Source organism: Hibiscus syriacus, unplaced genomic scaffold (genome assembly GCF_006381635.1).
Source record: "Hibiscus syriacus cultivar Baekdansim isolate YM2019G1 unplaced genomic scaffold, ASM638163v2 tig00113725_pilon, whole genome shotgun sequence".
NCBI lineage: Eukaryota > Viridiplantae > Streptophyta > Magnoliopsida > Malvales > Malvaceae > Hibiscus > Hibiscus syriacus.
The window spans coordinates 7,239,273-7,247,647 of NW_024063471.1; the positions used below are offsets into that span (position 1 = coordinate 7,239,273).

The window sequence follows — 8,375 nt, forward strand, 5'->3', positions numbered from 1 at the left end:
TAAACCCGAAACTAACAAACTAATAATTTCATATAATAAACTAAATTAAACAATAAAAAAATTACCTCAACTATGTTTGAGCCTTTATCTTCTTTTCTTCTTCTTCTTCCTTTTATTTCTCTCGGCAAAGTTTATATGTGCTGGTTCTGCTTGTGCTTCTACCCTATACCCCATATCCTTTATATAAAGCAACTGAGCGTTAACTATTGAGCATTGAAAGCACAGCTAAATTAACGCTGCAATAACGTAACTATAGATGCAACACATACAGCTACGGGTGCAGGAATCTCTGAGCTATGAGCTATGATGCAACGCATGCATGCACAGCTACAGGACCTTGGTCGCCGAGACTCCATGGCGACCTACCTAATATTTGATGGAAGAACGGGGGACCCTTTTGAACAACCTGTTATAATAGGAATTATCTTGAAATTAATTCATCAAGTTGATGATAAAATACATGGGCGTTCCAGTGGACATTATGCACTTGTTACACAACAACCACTTAGAGGAAGGTTTTCCCACGTCCAATGCACCATCCCCTCCCCCATGCATTCCCACCCCATGCATTCCCACGTCCCATGCATCCCCTCCCCCATGCATTCCCACGTCCCATGTTGATTGCATGGCGACCTATTCCTTTGTAAAATACACACAGGTCGCCCGGATGCCATGGCGACCTCCAAGGTCGCCCGGATGCCATGGCGACCTCCAAGACCACTGTATAATTCACCCCATTCCAGCAATTAATCTGGGATGTGCACCATATCGTGAAAAAAAAATATCGAGAACATTATCTCGTGAATTCACCCTGCAAACTAGTAGTAAAAAAAACAAAAAACAAAAAACAAAAAGAACACTGTTCAATTAAATGATTCTTTCTTTTAATCACCACCCAATACCACCACCGTTTGCCCTTTGGCTGACGCTGTTGAAATGATTGGCGATGGTGGCACCATTATCGCTATGTTGGTCGTCATCATTTTCTTGTTCTTCATCCGACTTCGATGAGTTCTCACCGTTGATTGACTGCTGCTTTTCGCCAACTATAGGAACCGGTTCGGTCAGCTGTTTCCCGTCTCGCGCCGGCGCGAAAACAACTGGAAGATAGTGATCCGTTTCGCACGGGAACTTTGAGTTACTGAAATGCTCTTTCAAAGCCTCCAACCCCTATTTTCATAAAACAAATTAGATCCACCATAAAGTTATGGTTTTTTATCCAATATGGAGAAAAGAAGGAAAAAAAAACCTGAACTCCGGCATTAGTTACTTCACAGATTTTTCTGGAGTTGAAAACTTCCCAGTGTTGATGATGGACAGCCTTGTAAAGTCTCCAAGTTGCTTCCGGCGAAGTCATGTTCACAAATCCATATCCCACATTACACTTATTGCTGGAATTTTCAATTAACTATCAATAAATTTATATGCAAATTCTGGGAAAAAGGAGAGGAAACGAAAGAAAATTACTTAAAATCAACGGGAAGGTAGACGAAATCGTAAGAAGATAAAGGCTGATCATCGTCGGTGTTGACAATTTGCTCGTTGCAGTTAACACAGTGATTGTCGAGCATGTTCAACAACGATTTCTTACTGCAAAATGCCAAGAATTCAAACCGACACAAATGCAATCATAACAAATGCAATCATGTTAAGGGTTGGTGAAAAGGACAAACCTATATTTATTGGGTATGTTCTTAATCATGGCAGTGGTCCTTGAATCTTTACAAATAGATTCCGTCATGGCTTCTTCGCTTATTAAGAAACGAGGATCGGTTTTCCCGCTTGTTTACCTTTTCACAGCCTTCCCCTGCACTGCGGCTTAATCCCATTGCTACTCCTCTGTGTCAACTTGTTGTTTTGGTTCTTCGCAGTCTTCTTAGCACCACCACCACCGGCCACCGGCGTTCCAACTGAGCTCCTTCTTTTGTTATTCTCGTTAGGTTTTCCCTTGCTGGAATTAATCGCTTTCTTGGTAGGCGATTGGCTCCGAGAAAGAAAAGAACGAGGAGGAATGTTGGGAGAATATCCATTTGATAATCTCTGAGCTAAAAACGGAGGCGGCGGAGGGGGAGGAGGAGAAGGTGGGCGATTATATTTACCGGCGGTCAATGGAATATTATGAGTGCAAGAATTAATGAACTTCCTGTTATAACCTCCGGGTCGACTGAATTCAATTATAACTTGTTTCCCATTGATTTCTTTTCCATTCATTTCCCGTAAAGCTTTAGCTGCATCTCTTACATCGTAAAACTCGACGAACTTCTGGTGTGTCTTGGATGGTGTTTCTCGAAGTTCCTTCACGGGACCTAATAAAAAATTAGCTAAACAAGAGACCCTAAGTTTGGCATTAAACCATTCTTGTTAGGCTATTTTTTTTCACAAGGGAAAACGCAAAATCTTACCATAAACTTGTAAAATGTCCCTAAGTTCTGAACTGGAAACGCCTGGGTCCAAATTGAAGACGACGACGGTTCCCTGATTATTCCCGTCAGGAAAAGTATTGCTGGACGGAATAATAAAGTGGGCCCCAACAGCTCCCTTCGATATCAGTCCACGCTGGGGACGAGGCAGTTGAGTACACGCGTCGGACTCACCAGGATCCAAGTCCAACCCAGCTGCACCAGCCATGGCTTGTAGTTCTCGTATTTCTTTCAACGCTCGCTCCTCGTGTCTCAGATCATAGAAATTAACGGTCACGATTCCTTCCCCGACCCTTTTCATATGGACCTCGCGTATTTCCCCGAACACCTCCAATTCTTCCCTCATCGCAGACTCGCTCACATCGCATGGAACCGACGTCAACACCCTCGTCGTCGCCGCATTTGGATGAGGAAGTAGCGGCCGGGGCGAAACCGTCGTGGAACCCGTAACGTACGCGGTCGGCGAATGTGTAAGTAGACGAACAGATATGGGTATCCGCAGTATGGAACTGCGCCATTCCGCCACCGGCAAACGACACCGTTAAGGGTGGTGCAGCGTATGGATAGTAAAGTTGGGATGGTCTGAAGAGATGAAATTGGGGTTGGAAAACACCGTTTTGGGCGGGCCAAAATTCTTGTGCAGAGGGGTCCAGGTAATTTCCATGGAACACCACCGGTCCGGTCTCCGCCATGACTGTCACAGAGCTGAGAAACAGTACCAAACTTCACAATAAAAGGAAAATAACAAACAAAGAAGCTAATAAAACAAGAACCCTTTATTGGATTTGATAAAAAGGATTATTTTTAAGAGTTAAAAACCCAAGTAAGCACCAATATTTTTGTTAGTATGTTTGTTGCTTTCCATCTCCAAAAAGCTGTCGCTGTTCTTCAGAGCATAAACTTGACAGTCGCAAGGAAGGAGAAAAAGGAAAGAAACAAAAAAAGGTTTAGTTATTGCTATACGCATAGTTTCCAAAACTAAAGGTTGCTGACATGAATATACCGGTGAAACCGTTTTATATGATGATTCTCCTTTCGATTTGGAATGATGATGAATCGAACCGTATACGTGGCAATACGACGAATGTTGTGGTGTTCTGTCATTGCCATGTTCACAAAAACCGGACGGAGAGGACAAGTAATAATTGTCCTACGACATGCTACTTTTGGGATTTTTGATGGGATGGCGCCGTTTTCGAAATTAGTTTTAGAATAATGATGTTTATCTCTAATTAATTATGAAAGTAATACTCTTTAAAAAGGTATTTTTCTCAAAATATCATATTTTAACATTAATTTTTTATGTCGCACACCTTTCATACTATTTTTGTTAATCTAACACCCTTTGCAGTAAGGCGCATCTCATGCAGCGCGTTTTATATTGATCTGGCGTTACGTGGGGTAAGGCGCACTCCTGTAACGTGCCTTATGATGACATGGACACACGTGTCTAAAGGGGCGCCTTACGCCACGTAGGGCTATAGCGTGGGGCAGGGCCGCGTTTTTCAATTATCACATACCCAATTATCAGACATACATAATGCAAGGCGCGATGCAGGGACTGCGTCTTGCATAATTTACCCCCACTTCTCGGCTTTAAAAGCATTCTCTCTCGGCAATAAATAGCCCTCTCCCCGTAAACTCTCTCATAATTCTCTCTTAACCGAGAAATTAATACAACAATTCTTTCAACCAGTAAATAACACCCGACAATCCTCTTATATTTAATTTAGAAGTTCGTTTGATCTTTCGTTATAAGGTAATTTTGTTATAATATTTTTTTATTATACTTATTGTTTATTATGATTATTTGGAAAAAAATATTATAGTAATTGTTTTCAATTAATTTAAGTGACAGTTCAAGGGGAAAGCGGGAGTATAAGTCGAAATATTTTTGCAGTGCAGGTAATAATATAAAATTATATTATTTAAATTATTTACGTTTATGTGTAAAAATTTTATTATGTTATATTTTCGTTCATATGTTATTTATTTAATCAGGTTTGTTTCAGTTATTTTTTGTAGATATAATATTGTCGCACTTTTAAACTCTAAGAATGGCGCGACTTTCAGCTATTGTTTATTATGATGGAGAAATTCGAGAAGATGAAACCGACGTTGTTTTCGTATCAAATGAGCGTGTTAAAAGCAAAAATTGAAATTTTCTTCTAAAAACAAAAGGAATATATTCCCTGCAGTCTACACTCTGTAAAAGAAAAAAAATGGCAACAAAAGTTCATTGAAAATAAAGAAAAAAAATATGCAAAACTAGTATAAAAGAAAGAAATCCAAAGTTCCAAAAAATCATTACAAAAAACTCTGTAAACTAAAAAAAAACCAGAGAGGAGGACTCACAATTCACCAAGGCAAATATCAAACCGGGAAGGGAACAAACCGAGAAGAAGTTGAGCAGGCCAAGAACGAACGAGCTTTGGCTTCCATTTAACAAGGTAAAAAATTCCTAGATCTAAGTTTAGAAGAATTAAGGAAAAAATCCCTAGATCAAGAGTAAAGAAAGCAGGGAAGAGGACTCAAAAAAGAAAAAGAAAACAGAAATAGTAGATAAAATAGAAAATGCAAAAAAGAAAAAAGAAATGAATAAAGAAAAGTGGAAGAATGAAGATGGTAGGATAAAAGGGGTTGATGACTTTCCCAAATCACGTTTAAAATTTGAGATTAAAAAAATTAACATATAAAAAACTAAAATATATATGACATCTTATCACGTGTCAACAAAATGGAGAATTAGAGAGCTTGAAAATTTTGAAGAAACGACTGTTCCACTCTCACTCTCACTCTCATTTTCTATTATTTTTAATTATTTTAAACAATTTTTAGGATATATTTTTAAGGAATATGTTAATTTGTCATCCTCCACCTTTAAGAATTTATAATTTAATCCTTATTTTTAATTTAATTATTTTAGGATATATTTTTAATTTAATTATTTTTTTAATTTATTTTTTTAATTTTTTTAATTTACAATTTTTAGGATATATTTTCAAATATTGCATGAGGTATGTGTTGTTTTTCTTGATTATAACGGTGATATATATTATTTATATTTATGTCATTTTCGCTTAGAAAATATTCTAAAAGTCATTAAAAATTGACTCCTTAACATTATAATTATAATTGTAATTATAATTATTATATTTTAGGATAAATTGTACGAAATTTTTAATAATTCACGACTGTGACACTTGCAGTGATCGCGATGGCATCCGTTATGTCCGCAACCACGATAAATGCGACGCGATCGAAAACGCGACTACGAACGCTATTTAAATCCATAGTACCAACATCGGATCCTAACCCGGCTTGATAAGTGTACACATGGGCATAACATAATAGAGATAGTGGGGTTATAGTCTCTCAAAGTTTTAAAAAAATTATGATTTAGACCTTTAAATTTAAAAAAAAAATTAATTTGTCCGCCACAAAATTTTAATATTTTTTGACTGTTTTTAATTAAAATATGTCATAATTTTGAAATATTCTCATTAAGCCTCTCAAATTTTCAAAAAAATTTAGTTCGACCCATTTAAAAAAATGTAAATTGAATCCTTCAAATTTGTTGAAAAATTTAATTCAAACTTCTATTTTTTTAAAGTTTTAAATTAACCTCCCAAACTCTATCACGAAGTTCTGCCACTGAATATACATAAAGTATATATAGATATCTAATCCATTTAAAACCTAATTTATGATAAGAGATGTAAGAGGAAGGGGATAAGTAGATGTTGGTGTTGAGTTAATCGATTGATGGAATTAACCAAGAGGGGGTGAATTGGCAATAAAAATTTTGGTGGAAGCTTTTGCAGAAAATTGAAAGTAATTGCACAGCGATTTACAGTGGTTCGACTTTCTCAACCAAAGTCTACGTCCACTACCTTAGCTATCCACACTAGGGATTTTCCAACAAATTCACTAATTTGTTCTTTCTTTTGAGGCCAAAGAGATAACCTTACAACTCCCTCAAGAATATACCCCAATTCTTGAGAACACTCTTTTCTCAAAGAGAAGATTACAAATTTGCAAACTTACAAGAAAAACCTCACAAGGAAAATATGTTTGCACAATTCTAGAACAAAGAAAGAACACTCAAGAATAAATACAATTGAGCACAATAAGTTTTCTTGAAAGCAAAATGAATATTGAATGAAAAATAGGCTTGAAAATGCTCAAACTTGAGGTTTGATGCTTTCTCTTTGATTCTCTTTTGATTCTAGTTGCTTGATATTTCTTATTCTTGATCAATGGCTTCTAAGCTTGTTTAAATACACCTTGAATCACTTCTGAACGTTGGGGATCATTAATGAAGTTATTGGAGCCGTTTAAGTGTGAAAACAATTAATATTTCTGCTTAGAGCGTGGGGGGAATCGGTACCCCCTCATGGGGAATCGGTTCCCTAAGTGTAAAATTCAAATATTCGACCGTTGAACAGTGGGGGGAATCGATACCCCCTTGGGGGAATCGGTTCCCTCCGAGCATACTGGAATTTCTCGGAGCAAAACCATTCAGGGGGAATCGGTACCCCCTTGGGGGGGAATCGGTTCCCTCTGGACAAACTGTAACTTTTGGCTTTGAAACGGTTTGAAATACTTTGTAAAATTGTTTTGAAATTATTTTAAGATTAAAACTTAATTTTACACTTTAGTAAGGATTTAAAATGAACTTTGAAATACTTTGAGTAATATTTTGATATTCGATTTAATATATCGAATATGCTTAGAGAAATCATTTTCAAAATTAAAATTCTTTTAATTTAATTTGTTATATCAAAACATCAAAATGTTTTCAACAATCTCCCCCTTTTTGATATAACAAAACATTTTAAGATTTTCTAATTTCAAAATGAATTTTGATTTTGAAAAATACTACTCCCCCTTACTTTAACACTTTTATTCCCCCTTACTTTAACACTTTCTCCCCCTTTTTGTTAAATCAAAAAGACCCTATAAAAACGTTTTAAACAAGAATTTTGAAGAACATAAGCCAATTGATTTATTAATATAAAGCTTAAGCTGCTAAGATCACAATCAAAAGAGAGGTTAGCCATTAGTTTCATAATCAATATTCATAAACATGTAATGAATAATTGGTCATATATGTCTAAAGATGCAAAATAAACACGAAATCCAAATCAAATGTATTAAACATAAGTTCGAACAACCAAAAAATAAACAATCCAAAAGTATTCAAAATGTTTTAACAATAATGCAAATATCCAAGTTCAATCCAAACAAGCAAAGCAAAGATCAAAGTTCAAGCATCCGTAGGAGGATCGGGAGGAGGGAAATGAGCTCACATAGCTGCCATTTCATGAGTGAGTGCATTAATACGAGCGTTGGTTGCTTCATTGTTTGCACGCATCTCCCGGAGAATTTCCAATTGTTGAGCTCCCATTGTGGATAAATGGGACTCTATAGAAGTAAAGCGTGAATCTATGGTAGCATATCGAAAATCGAATGTCTCCATGAAAGATTGAAAATATGGAAGCATTTGATCCGTTTTTTGTGCTTGCTCCTCGGGCTGCTCAGGCTCATCTTCGGCTTCATCGATATCTCGCATTAATTGTTCAAGATCAGGATCGTCGTCAGCTGCCGGTGGAGCTTGTGAAGAACTAGCTCCCGGAGTATGCTCAGTGCTTCGAACCCATTCACCAGTTTGCTTATCCTTAATCCATCCCGATCTCATTAAGGAAAGGAGATTGATTTGTTTCTTTAGGGGAAAAGAGGCATCTAGACCAACTTTAAGCTCGTCTTTAGAAAATAGATTACTCAGAATGCAATCGTAAACTAGAGAAGAACAAAGTTTCTTATTTGGAACTTGGTTTACAGTTTCAACAATTTCAGCAAAAATAATCTCAGGAAGATTTATTTTAATATTGTTTTGGAAACAATGTAACCACCAAAGATCTAAAGCACGAAGAGTAGAGTAACAACCTCCGG

The 8,375-nt window shown here is 36.7% G+C and overlaps 1 pseudogene; it reads right to left on the reverse strand.

Moving 5' to 3' along the window:
- Positions 1 to 878: 878 nt before the first annotated feature.
- Positions 879 to 3,241, reverse strand: LOC120187613 (annotated as a pseudogene).
- Between the last annotated feature and the right edge of the window lie 5,134 nt (positions 3,242 to 8,375).